The 18161-nt window shown below is 50.7% G+C and overlaps 1 protein-coding gene across 5 annotated transcripts in view; it reads left to right on the top strand.

The window, feature by feature from the left end:
- Positions 1–9534: 9534 nt before the first annotated feature.
- DLGAP4 (DLG associated protein 4) overlaps positions 9535–18161 on the top strand; it is a 256546-nt gene continuing 247919 nt past the window's right edge. The window contains exon 1 of one of the 5 annotated variants that reach the window (XM_029070269.2): positions 9535–9666. The gene's annotated coding sequence lies outside the window, so the exon portion shown is untranslated. The remainder of the gene's footprint in view (positions 9667–18161) is intronic. The other 4 variants (XM_029070270.2, XM_029070267.2, XM_029070266.2 and 1 more) reach the window with 4 other exon arrangements.

Genomic DNA, 18161 nt, shown 5'->3' with positions numbered 1-18161 from the left:
TGAGCTAAGACTCCATCCGAGGAGGAGTTGAGGAGTTAAGTGATTTGCCCAAGGTCACCCAGCGGATAAGTGGTGGAGCCAGGATTAGAACCCAATCCTTCTGACTCTCAAGCCCGTGCTCTATCCACTAGTCCACACTGCTTCTCCCCTTACTCCTACGGCTCTTCTCTAATCCCTCACCAAGATCTCTTTCACTCTTTTAGGGGGAGAAGGTGTGAGCTAAGAAAACTACCCGTGAGGTACCTCCCCTACACACCCACAAACAACTTCACCATTAACTAATCTTCTAGTGAGAACTTCAGTGCTTTCCACAAGCAACTGTAAAACTCTGAGGCTCTGGAACACTTTTTCTACCAAAGGACTCCAAACTCATAAAACGCTCTTCACCTATGGGTGTCTATCAGAAATAATAGCAATGCCCCAAACAGTGGGGGAGATGTAGAATGTTGATAGTGGGATGTTGACTCTTGGGTCCATGCAACTGAAAACTGGGATTTTAAGTATTCAAAAGCTTGTTCCATCCCCCGCCACGCAGGAACCCGTAAAATCACAATAGCAACTCAACTCCCCTATGGAGGAGGAGTGAGGTTTGCTAAGTAGCTGCCTAGAGACTTGGAAAGGTGCAAGAGGTTGGCTGAAAAATCTTGTATGTGTGGGAAGGCACAGACGAAGAGGGCAACCTTCTCGGTTTAGCAATTCTCTTCAGCAAAATAGCTTTTAGTACATTTCTCTGATATTTTACTCTTCCTCCACAGATGGGAAGGAAGACGCAGTGCTTTGAACTCCATGGGTTGTGGGAGGTAGGGGGCTGTGAAAAAGTTGGTTTTTAATAATGAATCCCTGAGTTTCTTTCTGTTAATAAGTTAGTTACTAAGGGAAGCCTATGGTAGTTTTTTGCGGTTATGCTTTGTAACCTTGGGCAAGTCACCTGACTTCTCTGCCTTTTCCTCAACTGCAAAGTGATTATTCAATATCCGTTCCCCCTCTTACTTAGACTGTGGGGCCCCTTGTGGGACAGGGGCTGACACTGTGAGCAGGGAATGTATCTACCTACTCTGTTATTTTGTACTCTCCCAAGCGCTTAGTACAGGGCTCCGCACACTGTAAATGCCCAGTAAAGAGGATTGATTGATTAAGCCTAACTTAGTTGACTTGTATCTATCCCAAATCACTTAATTCATTTGTAAAATGGGGATTAAGACTGTGAGCCCCCTGTGGGACAAGAACTGTGTCCAACCTGACACCGTTGTATCTACTCCAGTGCTTAGTATGGTGCCTGGAACACAGTAAGTGCTTAACAAATACCATTAAAAAAGGGAAGGGCTGAAAATTAGGATCTAACTGGAAAGAGCCAAGAAACTGGGAGTGTTTAGCCTGAAGACGAGAAAGTAAGTCCAAGATTGTGCTTCATTCTCTCCCAGGATCTGGAGGTTGATAACTGCCAGCAACTGCTCTCCGTCCCCACCAAGGCTGGCTTAAAAAGAAATGAGCTCAATCACAGCAGACGAGATTCAAGGTTGATCTCATGATAGAAAGCATGGCCTAGGGGACAGGGCACAGGCCTGTGAGTCAGCAGGACCTGAGTTCTAGTCCCGGCTCCACCACTTGTCTGCTGCTTGAGGTTGGGCAAACCAGTGTGGGCTTCTTTCATGGAGGAAATCGATCAGTCGATGGTATTTATTGAGCACTTACTGTAAGAAGAGCACTACACTAAGCACTTGGGAGAGTACAGTACAACAGAGTCGGAAGACACGATCCTTATCCACCACAAGCCTATAGTGCAGAGAGGGAGATAGATATTAGTATAAATAAATAAATTACGGATATGGACGTAAGTGCTGTGGGGCTAAGGGTGATGTAACTGACCCTCTATTAGGATGGGGGGGCGGGCAGGCGGGCATTATAGCAAGGGTTCCTGGAAGCAGGGGCAGAGTTTAAACACTGAAATTCAGGTTGGCATGGAGCCACTTGTTCACCATCACGTCCTGATAAAGCCCTCTGGGTATAAGGGGCCAAATGAAAGCTATCCAGATGCCAAGACACTTACCCCTCCCCACTCCATGTCTGGAGGAGATTCAATTCTTGTAAGGATTTCCTGAAATCTAAAAATAATTTGTGCCACCTCTCCGGCAGGCCTCTTGGTCCCTGAAGATGAGAGGAAGAAGGGATTTCACCACAAGCACTAAAAAATGCTTAATCCCATCTCTTACCTACCCATCCCCTTCACACTCTGAGCAGCTACATCAGGCCAGAAGCTTATTTCTGGGCCCCAAAGTCCCTTCAGAGCACAGAACACGGTCACTGAGAAAAGCATCTGTGGTAACTGCCGCTTTCCCTGCCATTACTGAGGGTCCTTGCTTCCAGCAGGCTTTGGACTAGAGGAAACCGCAGTCTCTTACTTTATGGCACCTCAGAGAATCTTAGTAACCTCTGCTCTACTGAAGTGAATTCAATTTAAGAATGCAATACAGCCCGTGAGTCGAGGCTCGTTGGGTTTGTCTTGTACCGCTCTTCAGCGCTTCGACCAGTGCTCAGCACACAGTAAGTGCTCAATAAATACCACTGGTTGATTGATTCAAATGACAGGTGACTAGAACCTCGGTCTTCAAAGCAGCCTGCCTCAGAGAGAAGGGTGATTGCCCACCCAATCACACTCTCCTATCATCTTTTACAAGGTCAAAAGGCCTGGTCTCTTGGGGAGCTGTCTATTCTCTCTGTCTATCCCGAAGCTGGGGACCCACATGAGTCTAAACTGCCCCCTCCCCTCTGGCAGTAGGAAAAGTTTCTCAAGGATACCCGCTCACTGATCAGGATACCCGCTCACTGATCACACATAAAGCCAACGAGCAATAACAATGAATTTTTCTATGATATTTGTTAAGCCAGGACTTAAAAAATGTATGCCTATGTCCCTATGTGCCGGGGCTCGATACATGTAATCAGGCTGGACACAGTCCATGTGGGGCTCACAGTCTTAAACCTCATTTTACAGATAAGGAAACTGAGGCACAATGAAGTGACCTGTCCAAGGTCACGCAGCAGACAAGTGGCAGAGATTGGATTAGAACCCAGGTCCTTCTGACTTCCTGGCCTTTGCTCTATCCACTAGGCTATGCTGCTTTGCTAGTATTTGTTATGTGCTATTATGTGCCAAGCACTGTACTCTGGGGTAGATGTGAGAAAACTAGATTCCACATGGAGCTCACAGTCTAAGTAGGAGGGAGAACAGGGATTGAGTCCCCATTCTAAAGATGAGGGTACTGAGGCTCAGAAAAGTTAAGTGACTTGGCCAAGGTCACACAGCAGGTACATAGGGAGCTGGGATTAGAGCCCAGGACCTTTGACTCGCAGAACCTAAATCATGTCAATTGTCCAAACATTCTAGTTCTGTTCCAACAGAGGCCGCCTTGATATCACCGTGATCTGGAGTTCCCTTTTTAGGATCTCAAAGCTTTTCTCTGATGACCCTCTGAAGCATCAACGACCCTGCAACTATTTCACCTTTCTCAAGTCTTCCATTACCAAAGCTTTTCCCTGCAGTAGCCACACTGGACCCATTGTCCACATTTATCCAAATCTCTCCTGCACCTACTGAAATTTTCTGCCTCCCCCAACCTCGCATGGTGGCGGATTTTTTTTTCTGCGGTATTTATAAAGCACTACTACACGTCTAAGCACTGGGGTAGGTACAAGTTAAGTTGGACAGAGTCTCTGTCCCTCATGGGACTCCCAGTCTAATCAGGAGGGAAAATAGGTACTTAATCCCCATTTTACAGTCGAGGAAACTGAGGCCCACAGAAGGTAAGTGACTCGTTTAAGATCACCCAGCAAGCAAACTGGCAAAGCAGGGATTAGAACCCCTTAACCCACGTCCTTTGCTCTTTCCATTAAGCCACAGGCTTCTCATCTGCTTGTGCTTTGCCACCTGGTGGGCGAGGATATGTTTTCTTCTGTTGGTTTTCAATCCCCCAGGCAGGGCTGCCCCTCTCCATTCCAAACCAGCATCCTGTTCCTACGGATCTCCTTGGTTTACCCGGTCGACTATCCTTTAAATCTGGGGTCTTTCTTTGAGAAGCCAATTGGATTGGGTGGACTCTCCCTCTAGAATCCCTCTTGAAGGGGCAGTGCAACCTGATGAAGGACAAGCCCGTATCAAGGCCGTAGAACGCTGGTTCGATTCCTCGGGGGCAAATCTTAGTCTGAAAGTTTGGTTGTGGGGAATTTTTGAAAAATAAATTCTAAAACCCCGAACGTTAAGCACTGGTTTTAACCCGGTGAACTGTATGAACTCTGCCAAAACCTTCAGGTGCATCAGTAGGATAGAATGACAGAGAGAGCACGTTGCCGGGGGGGGGGTTCCGTGTGGTGGACAAATCGGCGAACCTGCTTATGATGAGGTGTATCTCCTGGTTGGCCAAGGCAGGTGACTCTCCGTTGGGTTGGCATCACACCCATGTGGTCATGGGCTGCTTTCGGTATAGAAGCTGCCCACAGAGGAGCCCCCAAATGCTGTTTGTTGGCAAATATGAGGACTTTCAGAATTTTTATCCTATTTCAATATTGGAGTATTCAGTACTGGAGAAGAAGGAGCACTGTGGGATTTTAGACTTTTTTTTTCCCATGTTGATTCTCAGCTAGCAAGCGACCAACCACAAGCACACGCAGCCCGGCCCAGTGGAGCAAGCACGGGCAGGGGAGTCAGAAGAACCTGGGTTCTAATCCCGGCTCTGCCAATTTCTGGCTGTGTGATCTCGGACGAGTTACTTAACTTCTCTGTGCCTCAGTTTCCTCAAATGCAAAATGGGGACACCTATTCTCCCTCCTGCTTAGACTGCGAGCTCCATGTGGGACAGGGACTCTGTCTCATCTAATTCATTTGTACCTACCCCAGCGCAAACGGTGTTTGACACATTGTTAGTGCTTAACACCATAAAAACAACAGATACCCCAAAAATCCATAGCCACCGGTGATCTTTCATAACTGAAGACAGTTCCACCGGTAGTGATTACTATCAACGGATTTGGGAGTAGCCATGTACGACTAGCAGTCCCTTCTGCACTGTGCCCCTATAAATAATGGTCATCGGATTGCAGCTGCAGTTGCTATTTGTAGAGCCTGGCATTGTTTGCCACTCTGCCTCTGAGACTCATGTTCTTCCTCATCCTAGGTACCGAGAGAGTTCCCCATCCGGCCCGCCCCATTTCTCATAGCTGTGTGTCTGAGTGGTGCGTTGGTCTCCTGATGTGATTTCCCAGAAGCACTCTCTAACGTTGTTTTATAGCGTGTCCTTATTTCATTTCTTCTACCCACCTTGCTTGCAGTTAGTTACCCCACTGCAGCTCACCATGTAGCAGTTGGTTGGTGGTTCTGCTGATTGCCATTCTCTCTTTTCTAAAGTATTTGTTATGTGCCTCTCTGCCAGGCACTGTACTAAGCGTTGGGGTAGATACAAGTTAATCAGGTTGGACACAATCTATGTCCCACATGGGGCTTACGATCTAAACCCTCATTTTACAGATGAGGGAATTGAGGGACAGAGATGTTAAACGGTTTGCCTGGGGTCACACAGCAGGTTAGTGGCAGAGCCGGGGTTGCAATCCAGGCCTTCTGACTCCCAGGGCTATGTCCTATCCACTAGGCCACACTGCTTCTCCATACTTCCCTCCTAACGGTGGAATCTTATGCCAGTAACCTCTGCTGTCTTCAAGGATCTCGGTTCTTGGATCCTAAGTTGCATTTAATGGGAGTTATTGAAAATAGATGAAGCAGATGGAATGGCACAAAAACTCAGATAAGAGAAAACCCAGATTTCAGAGCTATACAGACCATTAGACACTAGAATAGGTATACTTTTTATTTTGACTTGAAGTTTAGTGCTTCAGTGCCTCCACTCTCTGTCCTCCACACCCACCCAAAAGGACTTGCCGGTCTTCTTGGTTTTGTTTCCATTTCGATGTTCATAATAATAATAACGTTGGTATTTGTTAAGCGCTTACTATGTGCAGAGCACTATTCTAAGCGCTGGGGGAGATACAGGGTCATCAGGTTGTCCCACATGAGGCTCACAGTCTTAATCCCCATTTTACAGATGAGGGAACTGAGGCACAGAGAAGTTAAGTGACTTGCCCACAGTCACCAGCTGACAAGTGGCAAAGCCGGGATCATCATCATCATCATCATGGACCTGGGAGTCAGAGAACCTGGGTTCTAATTCTGCCTCCATCCCTTATCTGCTGTGTGACACTGGACAAGTCACTAAACTTTTCTGTACCTCAGCTCCCTCATTTGAAAAATGGGGATTCAATATCTGGCCTTTCCCCTCCCATGTGGGCAGGGAACAAGTCTACCAAGTCTGTTATACTGTACCCTCTCATGCGCTTAGTACAGTGCTTTGCACTCAGTAAGCGCTCAATAAATGATTGATTGAGTGGGATTCAAGGTTGGCATAGGGTACTTAGAAGGCCGGAAATTCTGAAGGGAGGTAACACCTCCCCTCCCTCTTAGTGAAGCTAGAGACGTTCACAGAGCCGAGGATGGGGCTGAAGTGGTGGATGAAAATTCCCGATAGGATAATAATAATAATGATGATGGTATTTGTTAAGCGCTCTTACTATGCGCAAAGCACTATTCTAAGTGGAACCTGCCTCTCCTTCCCTTCTTTTGTAAATTTCACATCATGTGAGAATCCCAGCTTGGCCTCACATCCTCCCTTTGAAGAACCGGACACTTTGCCTTTTACTCTTTCTTCACTCTATTTTCCATTTCTGACACTGGTTGGCTTCTCTTCCTTAGACTTCCTCCAAATTTCTCTTGAAATGGGGAGACTGACTGATTAGACTATTCTACTAAGACCCTAACTAATCTTGGGAATATAGGAAGGATGCTTGTTAGAGGTTGTGTTTTACTTCCTAGCACCAGTATCATACAACTGTTTTAATCACAGCATTATATTAATTAATGTTGGTATTTGTTAAGCGCTTACTATGTGCAGAGCACTGTTCTAAGCGCTGGGGAAGACACAGGGGAATCAGGTTGTCCCACGTGGGACTCACGGTCTTAATCCTCATTTTACAGATGAGGTAACTGAGGCACAGAGAAGTTAAGTGACTTGCCCACAGTCACACAGCTGCCAAGTGGCCCAGCCGGGATTCGAACCCATGACCTCTGACTCCAAAGCCCGGGCTCTTTCCACTGAGCCACGCTGCTTCAATGCATATTGTTGATTCATATTCAACCTATGACCTCTGTGACCGTCCCCAGACTTTCCCTGAAATATCCCCAATTTGTAGTTTGTTTTTCATCCTTCCACAGTTGCTTTGGCGCTTACTGATTCGTATGATGCACAATTTCTCTACCTCATCAAGATCATTTTGAATTCTAGTTCCTGCCTCCCAATGGGCTAATGATAACCCCACCCGACACTGCCCACGATTTAAATGAATATGTGCTCTGTCCCATTATGGAAATCGAGGCTAAAATTACAACAGAATTCTGGGCCCGGGACCTATCATTATTTCATCGGTCTCTTGGGTTGGACCATTTTTCTCTAGCCAGTCGTGCCCCAAACTACAGGTAGTGTGATTCAAACCAAGCCTTCCCAGTTTGCTGATGAGAAAAATGATAATATTGATAGTTTGTTTAACGCTTATTATGGACTAAACACTGAGGTAGATATAGTCATAACAAAACAGCCCTGTTCCACATAACGCTCCCAGTCCAAGGAGGAAGAACAGACATCGAATTCCCATCTTATAAATGAGGAAACTGAGGCACAGAGAAGTGAAGCGACATGACCAAATAGACACAGCAGGCAAGTGGCAAAACCGGGATTAGAACCCCGGTCTCTTGACTCCTGATCTTTGCTCTTTCCACTAGACCAAACTCTTTCTCACATCAGTAGAGAAATCCAAAACCTAATCCAAGGCCAGAGAGGGCTCGTCTGCTAGGCTGATGAAAAGAATCACATATGCTTTTCAAAAGGCCACAGTGGTTAGTAGTAATAAAACCTTGATTTTGCATAGTGCTTTTATTCCCAAGGTAATTTTACTTTATCTCACTCCTGTCCTCCCAACATCCCTATGAGATAAGAAAAGGCAGGTAATAATCTCCCCATTTTACAGATGGGGAAACTGAAAACTAGAGTTCAAGTGCTATTCACACAGCAGGTCAGGGACTGGAGCGGGATTGGAATCTGTGCTCCCTGATGCCCAGACCCATATGTTTGCCATTCTCCTAGGGGCTTGCGGAATCAGTGAAATCAGCTGGATTGTAAGGTCCCCAAGGGCAGGGATGTCGACCAACTCTTTTGAGCTGTATTCTCTTCAGAGCTTAGCGAAGCGTTCCGCACGCTGTAAGAGCTCAAGAAATATCGCCGACTGATTGACTGATCGACTGCGGGATGCTCTGCACCTTCTCAGGAAAGAAATGAAGTTGACCCGTTTAGAAGTCTCAGGAGCCGAGTTAATTTTCAAATGGGAACGGGAGCAGTAGGATTGGGCCAAAATGAATTGCAGTTTGGCTGCCTCAGTGGATCACGGGTGGATCAGTGGATCAAGCGCCTGGTAGGCTGGGGGCTTCAGAGCAGGTGGAGGGCTCTGACCCGACCTAGTGGGCTTCCCCGTCGTATGTCAGTCGATCGACCGGTGGCATCTATCGAGCGCTTACTACGTTCAGAGCGGGAAGTAGATACCTTCCCTGCCCATATCTCTTCCGTAAACTGCAAGAGTTTCCCGGACCGTTTTGCCCCAGACCTGGGTTCGGTCTAGTTAATGGGTTGACCAGGCAGTCACCCGCTAAGCATCTCTCCCTCGGCCCCCACTCCCCCCTACCCCCACCATCCCCCTCATCCCGTGCAGCTCCACGCCTGATTTTAGGAGGGACTCTCTTCCTCTTTCCATCTCTCGACCACCCCCTTTTCTCCTTCTTTTCTTCCTCTTCTCCCTCCTCCTCATCCTTCTCCCCCGGCCTATCCTGCTGTCTTCTCGGGGGGAGGGGGGGAACTGTAAACCTGGTGTGGTCAGGGATCGTCTCTACTGCTGAATTGTACTTTCCAAGTGCTTAGTACAGTGCTCTGCACCCAGTGAGCACTCAATAAATACGACTGAATAAATGAAGGAAGGAAGGAATCCCTGAGCCGAGGGTCCAGATCCAGGGAGGGACTCCGGGTGGAGATCCAGATCTGGTTCTGGCTCCGGCCTCAAGGGGAGAGATCCAGTTCCAGCTCCGGCTTCGGGAAGAGATCCAGTTCTGGCTCCGGCTCCAAAGGGGGGGGGGGGATCCAGTTCCAGCTCCGGCTCCGGAAGGAAATCCAGCTCCGGCTCTGGGAGGAGATCCAGATCTGGTTCTGAGTCCGGCTCCAGGCGGAGATCCAGTTCGGGCTCCGGCTGCCGCTGCAGCAGGAAAAACAGGAGCATCATCAGCATCAGCGGCATCTCCAGCAGCAGCAGCAGCAGCAGCATCTTCATCTTCTGAGCCACCTGGGGCCTGCCGGAGGGAGCTGAATGAATGAGTGTCGCGGAGGGGCCGAGCCGGGGGTGGGCGGGAGCTGCATCCTAGGGGAGGACCAGGACCGGGACTAGGGCCGGGCCCTGGGCGAGGACGTCGGCGGAGAAGTGGGCACGGCAGGACCTTACTGCATGCCCCGGCCGGTCAGCGGCGGAGCCCAGGTGAGACGTGAGCCCGTGGGAGGTGGAGGGAGAGGAGGAGGGGGCTGCTACAGGGGGGAAAGGGGAGGATGGAGAGGAGGAGGGGGTCGTGCCCAAAGCCTGTGCCCACTCCGGCTGTCCATCATGCAGCGGGGGGCTGTTTGAGTGGAGCCCCCACCATCCTCTCCCTCCTTTGGGTTTGGGCTGGGCACTGGGGGAGGAAGGGGTCGCAGAGGGATCCGGTCATCTACACCCGGCTGCAGCCCCCCGGAGTGCCCGCCCGTGCTGCCGGAATTTTGTTGCCCGATGCCCGTGCGAGCTAGCCGAAATGCCAGTGGAAAATGCCCAAGCTCGGCTGGCCAATGCACATGGCAGGAGAGATGTCCGTGCCTGGCGCCTCCCGGCTCCCCTTCGTTAGATCAGCCGGGAAGAACCCCGGGGGTCCCGACTTCTGGGGGGGGGGGGGAGGGGGGTATGAGGCCGGATGGTCCGGATGGGGTGGTCTCTGGCGTGTGTGCCCCCTGTGTGCTCCGTGTGTGCCCCGTGCGTTCTTGCGTGCGTCTGCCTCTTTTTGGACGGAAGCTAGCGCGTGCATCCTTGGTATTGTAAAAAGGAGAGGAGGAAAAAAAAAAAAAACCCGAACCCCTGAAGACTGAATGAAAGGAGAAGGCAGAATGTTTTCATCAATGAGGAGGCTGGGGAGTGTCTCCCAGAGAGGCCCTTCCCAAGGGGGCTGCAGCATCCCTGGAGAAGCCGGCCCCCTCCCAGGGTAAACGGGAGAGGAGGGGTGGAAGGGGGGGCGGAGGAGGAAGTGGAACTGGGAAAGAAGATGGGAGCTGAAGCTGCTTTGCTTTCTCCTCCTCCTCCTTCCCCCCCCCCCCCCCCGCCCATCTCGGCTTGGGTCCATCTTCGCTCAGTTGAGCCTCGGCCCAGCGGGGGGAGGGTTGGAGGGCGAGCTGCAGGGGGGAGGGCAAAGGCCCCTAGAGCAAACCCAGGCCCGAGGAAGCGTCCTTTCGTTGCCCGGAGCTTTCCCGTTATCTCCCTTTCCTCCTCCGGGATGGGCAAGATCCTGCCCGCGCAGTGCCAGGGGCGGCCAGCAGGGGGCGCCGGGGGCCGGTGCCAGAGCACCAGCCCCCGACCTGGGGCCTCTCCAGGCGTTCCCTTGCTCTCGCCCAGTCCGGCCCCAACGCCCAGCACAGTGTTTAGCCAGTGCCCACTAAGTGCAGATCCTCAAGGCTGAGCCGGAGGCAGCCCTGCAGGTGACACGGACCTCTGGACGGGGGGGACCTTCCGATGATCCAAAGATGCCCCGGGGGGAAGACCTTCGAGAAATCCGAAGATGGGGAGAGAGGCCGGCCTTGACCCCTGACCCCAGAAAAAAGAAGCCGGGGACTCGGGGGCTGGGATGGGGCCGAAGGGCAGGATTTCGTAATGGTCTCCCCGAGATCGCCTCACCTCCCGGCTGGGGTCCGCGTCGCGGACGGTATTTTTCGAGCGCTCGCTGAGCGCGGAGGGTGATCCTGAGCCCCACCTCCCCCTCGAACTGTCCCTCCGAGGAGGGTGGAGAGTGATGATGACAGTTCTCGTCCTCATCGATTGGTCTCGGACCCTCTGGGCTCTGAGGAGGCGCGGAACGGACCCGGCACGGCGGAAAGGGCCCCGGCTGGTGGATGCTCTTTGTAAGCCGATCGATGGAAAAGAAATGAATACGTTACTTTTTTTTAATGATCTCTGTTAAGGTCTTACTCCGTACGAGGCACCGTTCTAAGCGCGGGAGTGGATACGAGTTAATCAGGCGCCACGCAATCTGGGTCCCGCGTGGGGCTCACGGGTTTAATCCTCATTTTTCAGTTGAGGTGACTGAGGCCCAGAGAAGTGACGTGACCTGCCCGAGGCCACGCAGCAGACGCAGCAGAGTCGGGATCAGAACCCGGGTCCTTCCGCGTCCCAGGCCTGCGCGCCGTCCGTTAGGCCGCGCTGCTTCTCTACAAGGGATCGGGGTCTGTGAGCGGCACGTGGCGTTTTGCTGTCCTTAGCGGGGCCCCGCCTGACGGCCATCCTCCCCGGGGGTCAGCTCTACCAACAGACCCGCTGCAGGAAGAAACGTCGACCCCGCCTCCCGGACCTCTCCTCCCTCAGAGCTACCTGAGGGGTGACCTTTGGCCAGGAGTTAGCAGAGGAGAATTCTGTTCTGGGCCGCTCCGGGAAACATTAGCCTGTAAGTCACCTTGCCCGTGGCATGGTAGATCATGTATTTGCTGCCTCTCTCCGTCAAGTGGGAAGCCGGTGAGCTCAGAACCGTGGATTGTCACCCTCGCCTAGTGGGGCGGTGGGGCCGAGGGGGCTGAAACCTGTTGCCTCCCCTCTCTGGACCTTTTCGGGGAGTTACCGGGCCGAGTGAGATGTTGCTGGGTGGGCTGGGCCCGGGCTCGGCAGCTGCCGTCACTCTGGCCGAAACGACCTGATATTACGTCAGCGGCGGAGACCTGGCCTCCGGAAGTTGTGGGCTAATCGGAGATGCCAGAGGCCACGGGCAGGTCACTCCGTTGCCCGCAGTCAGCCATCTGTCAGGGGTTAACTTTCCGCGGAATAGTCAAAGCTCAGGGGGTCCCCTCGTATGTGCGTTCTTGATGCGGGGGCTTGGGCCAAGGGCTCGGTGGTCTTAATTCTGTCGAAAGCGCTCATTGTCATCGGTCTGGATGTCATCAGGGAGGACGTTTAGTTTGGGGCAGCACCACTTGTTTTGAAATTTTCATTTGGGAATTCATTCCAAAACCTGGCCATTTCTGACTCAAATCCAGCTGCGGTGGCAGACTCTACCAAGCCATTTTTTTATGCTCGGTTTGCATTTGAAAGATTCGGGGTTCTGTTGTGGATTTGCTTTTGTGTTTTTTATGAAAAGCACTTTTTTTCCCCCTTCCATTTGGGCAGATTGTGACAGGGACCCAACTGCAGCCCTTAGAAACGATGAAAAATTAGCCAATTCTCAATCCACGTCAGTGTGCAGCCTGCCCTCCGTGGGAGGAAAATAACACCAGCCACCGGTTTCTACTCAGCTGCAGTTTCGATCCCTTCGGAGACCAGCCTCTTTCCCCTACAACCCCAGAGGGTGTGTGGATGTTCCCGGGGTCAGCCCTTGGACACTCGAAGGCCCCTCTCCCTGTTTCTCTAAGGATCGGAAGCCCACCCGCCTCGCTACTTTTCCCTCTCAACCCTCCAACCCTTCTGTGGATGCTTTTGGAATCTATGGGGGTGATCCTTCATCTAGCCCTGCTTCCGTTTCTCTCCCTCCTTCCTTCTGGGGCCCCCTCTCCCCACCGCCCCAGCCACCTGGCCTTATTCTGGACCTTTTCTTTTTCGGGTGGGGTATGTGAGTACTTACTGTGTGGCAGGCGCCATACTAAGGGCTGGGGTAGGCACAAGATAATTTAATGGTCACAGTCCCCGTCCCACCCGGGACTCACGGTCTTAACCCCCATTTTACAGGTGAGGTAACTGAGGCCCAGCGAAGTGAAATGACTTGCCTAAGGTCACACAGCTGGTACATGGTGGAGCCAGAATTAGCACACCGGTCCTCTGTTTCCTGGGCCTGTGCTCTTTCCAGCAGGCAACACTGCTGCCTCTTCTCCAGCCTCAATTCCTTCGTGCTCGTTCCCCCTCCTCAGCGCTGCCGGGTGGAGATGCCCGGGGACCGCTTTCCCATCTGTTGATCCCGCTGAACTCTGAACAGTCCCTCCTTCTGGCCAACCTTCCCAAATAGGTCTCGACATTTAAAAACTAAACGGCAGTTTTGACAGGCAACTTTTCCCTTTCTACCAGGCACATCGCAGTAGTCCTTAAACCTGGATCATCCTCAATCTTCCCCACTGTCCACTGCTTCTGTTCCCACCTGGGGGGCAGCCTGTTGAGGAAACGTCCAGCCCGGGACACGCCAAACCTGTCTTTTCTGCCTTTATCTCGTGGCCAGCAGCTACTCCGTAGCTCCATTTGCCCAGGCCCTCCCCACCACCCATCCAAAGAGACTATTCCCTTCTTTCACCCCCATCCCTCCTCCTCCTTCCTCTCTCCCAGAAGATGATCACAGCTGCATTCCGGAAACGACCAAGACCGACAGGTGAGAGTTCCTGCTCTTAGCATCCCCTCTTCAGCCAGCCTGCACCTGATCCGCCTGCCCCCCACCCCAAAAGGGCTCCTAATTCTCCCGAGCAGCCACCCGCCTGGAGGACCTCACCCCAACTTGTTCACTGCCCCCTGCCCCAATCCTCCCCCCGCCTCCTCCTCTCTCATCAGAGCAGCATGGTCTAGCGGATAGAGGACAGTCCTGAGAGTCAAAAGGACCTGTGTTCTAGTCTCAGCTCCGCCAAGTGTCTGCTGTGTGACCTTGGACAAGTCACTTAACTTTTCAATGCCTCAGTTCCGTCATCTGTAAAATGGGGATTAAGACTGTGAGCAACATGTGGGACGGGTATTGTGTCCAACCTGATTACCTTATAACTACCCCAGTGCCTGGCACATAGTAAGCGCTTAACAGGCACCATTAAAAAGTCCCTCCCCCACAGACTCTTTTTCGGCCACCTTCAGATACACTGCATCCCCCAGGCTCAAACATCCATCTTTGGACTCTAAATGCCCTTCTGAATGGCCGGTCTTCCTCCTCTTCATTCTTGTTCTCCATCTCTTCCTTTATCTCATTCTCCTCCTCCCTTCCTTCCTTTCCTCTGATTCTCTCCTGAGGCAATTTGCTCATCCTCCATATTAGATGGTAAGTTTCTCGGGTGGCAGGGCTTGTATCCTTTTCTCCTGATGGATGTTTCTCAAGTGCCCAGCACTGTGTTTAGCTCACAGTTGATGACAACGGTGATGATAATTTTGATGGCTTTAGTGGTGATTAACAGGGTCTTCCTTCAGTTTATCCTGGCTCCTTCTCCTTCCCTCTGCCAGGTTCCATGACAGTGTGAGATGATTTTTCTTTAGGCGGCCAGTGAGAAGGAATAAACCTTTCATATGAAAGGGAGTCATTTCCTTTGAAATGCAAGTAGCTGCCAGGTACTTTTCATCCTCATGGCTTTCTCTGTCAGCCGTTTGCAGAAGATTTCCAAATCCCCCTTTCCGATCCTGACTTCTCCTCCTCCGTCTGGGTCCATATCTCTCACTCTCTTCAGGCCCTTTTGGATGACCCCGGAACTGTCACTGGGTGTCCTGTCGATCAGTCAATCAGTCAATATTTATTAAGTGCTTACTGTTTATAGAGTGTGTATTAAGCATTTGGAGGAGTTCAGTAGAGTTAGTAGACATTTTCCCTGCTCATCAGGATCCTGCATTCTTGTGAGACAGACGTTAAACTGTGGATAGGGGAAGCACCACAGTATAGGGATGTGTACATAAATGTGGTGGAGGTGAAAATGGGGTGAGTATCAAAGTGCTTAGGGATAAGGACCCGAGTGCATAAGTGATGCAGAAAGGAGGGAGAATAGGGTGGGCAGCTTTCTCAAACTGTCTGATATAGGCTGAAAGGTCTTATCTCCCTCTCCTCCCTCCCATGACATCCCCCCCTCCAACCCAAGTTTTTCTCTTTCTTTTAATGTTATTTGTTAAACACTTACTGTATGTCAAGCCCTGTCCTAAGCCCTGGTGTAGATACAAGATAATCCAGCAGGACACACAGTCCCAGGCCCACAGAAGGCTCACCGTCTAAGTCATAGGGAGGAGGATTTCATTCCTATTTTACTGATGAGGTAACTGAGGCACAGGGAAGTGACGCGACTTGCCCAAGGCCACACAAAGACAAGGGGCTGAACGGGGATTAGATCCTTGGTCCTCTGACTCCCAGGCCCAGGCTCTTTCTGCTAGGCCACTTTCCCTTCACCACGGTCAGCACCACTATCTTACTCTACGTCCTGGCCCCGCTCCTCCGCATAGCCTGAGGCTTCGGGTCTCCTTCCCTCCCAGGCTGGAGTTAATTGCCAAGTCCAACGGCTTGCTTCTCCACCACCAAATCCCTTGCCTGGCTCCTGACCACCTCACCGTGGTCTGCTTCAGTCATTCTTCTTGCTGGTCTTCCAGATACCAGCTTTTCCCTGCGTTAAAGGGTTCTGAACACTTTAGCTAGCATTATCTCCTGTTCCTGCCACTAGAGCCCCCATGCTCCTCTTCTTTCATTCAATCAGTCGTATTTATTGAGCCTTTACTATCTGTGGAGCACTGTATGAGCACTTGGGTGAGTACGATACAACAAAAAACATCCATATTCCCTCCCCACGATGACCTTACAGTCTAGAGGGGGAGACAGACATTAATATGAAGAAATAAATGAAAGATATGTACGTAGGTGCTGTGGAGCGGGGAGGGGGGATGAATAAAGGAGCAAGTCAGGGCGAAGCAGAAGGGAGTGGGAGAAGAGGAAAGGAGGGCTTAGTCAGGGAAGGCCTCTTGGAGGAGGTGTGCCTTCAATAAGGCTCTGAACGGGGGGAGATTAATTGCCACAGCCCTTCGATGACTCTCCATCTTGGGCTCAAGCTTCTGAATGGGGCTTTCCAAACTCTCACCGGCCCGCATCTTCCCTCTAAACCCAGCCCGGCCCAGTTCTCCTTCTCTCACTTCAGTACCTCCGTCGATGCTGCTGCCTATACATAGGATAGCTTCGTGGATCAAGTCCATCTCCTTCAGGAAGCTTTCCCTGACTAATCCTTAGATGGTGAGTGACCCGAGGACCAGGGACCCCGTCCAATTCCCACCCGTGTATTCTTCCCCAGCGCTCCGCACAAGGCGCTCTGACCAGTATAGGCGCTTATCTGGTGCTTAATAAATATTATTACGACTACTCAGATATACCCCGTCACCAACCTGCCAGCAAAACCTGCCCCATTCCTTCCCCTCTGAGTTCAATAGAAGCAGTGTGCCCTTGTAGATAGAGCACAGACTTTGGAGTCAGAAGGACCTGGGTTCTAATTCTGACTCTTCCACTTGTCTGCTGTGTGACCTTGAGCAAGTCACTTCACTTCTCTGTGCCTCAATTCCTTCATCTGTAAAATGGGGGACTGTGAGCCCCATGTGGGACAGGAACCGAGTCCAACCTAATCAGCATGTATCTACCCCAGCTCTTAAAACAGTGCTTGACACATAGTAAGCACTTTACGGACACCATTGCTATTATCGACATCATTGCTATTATTATTAAAAATTCATTTTTGTAAAGCTCCATCATCTAACTGTATAAATTGAGAGATCATTTAATTATATTTATTCAGTGATTTTTATTCAGTGATTACCGTGTGCAGAGTACTGTGCTAAGTGCATGGGAGAATATTTGTCTGTCCTTCCCCTCCCCTGTAAGATTATTAACTTTCTGAAGGAAGGGATCGTCTTTTTAATACAGACCCCAAATGTGCTATCGTGCTGTCTACAGGCAGTACTCAGTATTTGCTTATGTGATTTGCTTATGCGATTTTTGAAGAGACGCACTCTAAGGACATTTAACTGATGGCTACAACTCAAGGTCAAGGGCCAGGTTTTTTCTTCGATTGCATTTTTCCCAAGCATTCCAAGTGAAGTGCTCTGCACACGGTTCGACGCGGTAGAGGTTGTAATTTCTACTTCCCACCTGTGTATTCTCTCCCAGTTCTCAGTATGGTGTTCAACACAGAGTAAACACTTAATAGCGGTGTGGTTCAGTGGAAAGAGCCCGGGCTTGGGAGTCAGAGGTCATGGGTTCGAATCCCGGCTCGGCCACTTGTCAGCTGTGTGACTGTGGGCAAGTCACTTCACTTCTCTGTGCCTCAGTTACCTCATCTGTAAAAGGGGGATGAAGACTGTGAGCCCCACGTGGGACAACCTGATTCCCCTGTGTCTACCCCGGCGCTTAGAACAGTGCTCTGCACATAGTAAGCGCTTAACAAATACCAACGTTATCATTATTATTAATAAATCCTATTACTACTAACATTAATTAAGCCCTTCCAAAGGGCAAAGCCTTCTCCTGAGTGCTGGGGAGATATCATCTATGAGTGTTTACTATGTATAGAACACTGTATTAAGTAATAATAGTGTTGGTATTTGTTAAGGGCTTACTATGTGCAGAGCACTGTTCTAAGCACTGGGGTAGATTTACAGGGAGTGCTGGGGTAGATTTACAGGGATGACTGGGAGAGTACAATACAACAGAGTTGGCAGACACATTCCCTGCCCACAACAAGTTTACGGTCTAGAAGAATGCAAGGAAATCTATTTTTTATGGTATTTATATACCATACACCAGGCACTGTTCTGAGCTGGAGTAGGCCTAAGCTAATCAGGTTGGACACAGTCCGTGTCCCTCGTGGGATTCCCTGTCTCAATTCCCATTTTACAGATGAGGTAACTGAGGCACAGAGAAGCGAAGCGACTTGCCCAAGGTCACACAGCAGACAAGCGACAGAGCCGGGATTAGGATCCAAATCCTTGGGATTTCTCCAACTAAGACAGGTTACCTGGCCTTCGAGGCGCTTTAGGTCTAAGTGGGAGAGGGCAGGCCCAGAGAA

Source organism: Ornithorhynchus anatinus, chromosome 8, assembly GCF_004115215.2.
Source record: "Ornithorhynchus anatinus isolate Pmale09 chromosome 8, mOrnAna1.pri.v4, whole genome shotgun sequence".
NCBI lineage: Eukaryota > Metazoa > Chordata > Mammalia > Monotremata > Ornithorhynchidae > Ornithorhynchus > Ornithorhynchus anatinus.
The sequence above is the reverse complement of the archived record's forward strand: the minus strand, read 5'-3'. Positions and strand labels throughout refer to the sequence as shown.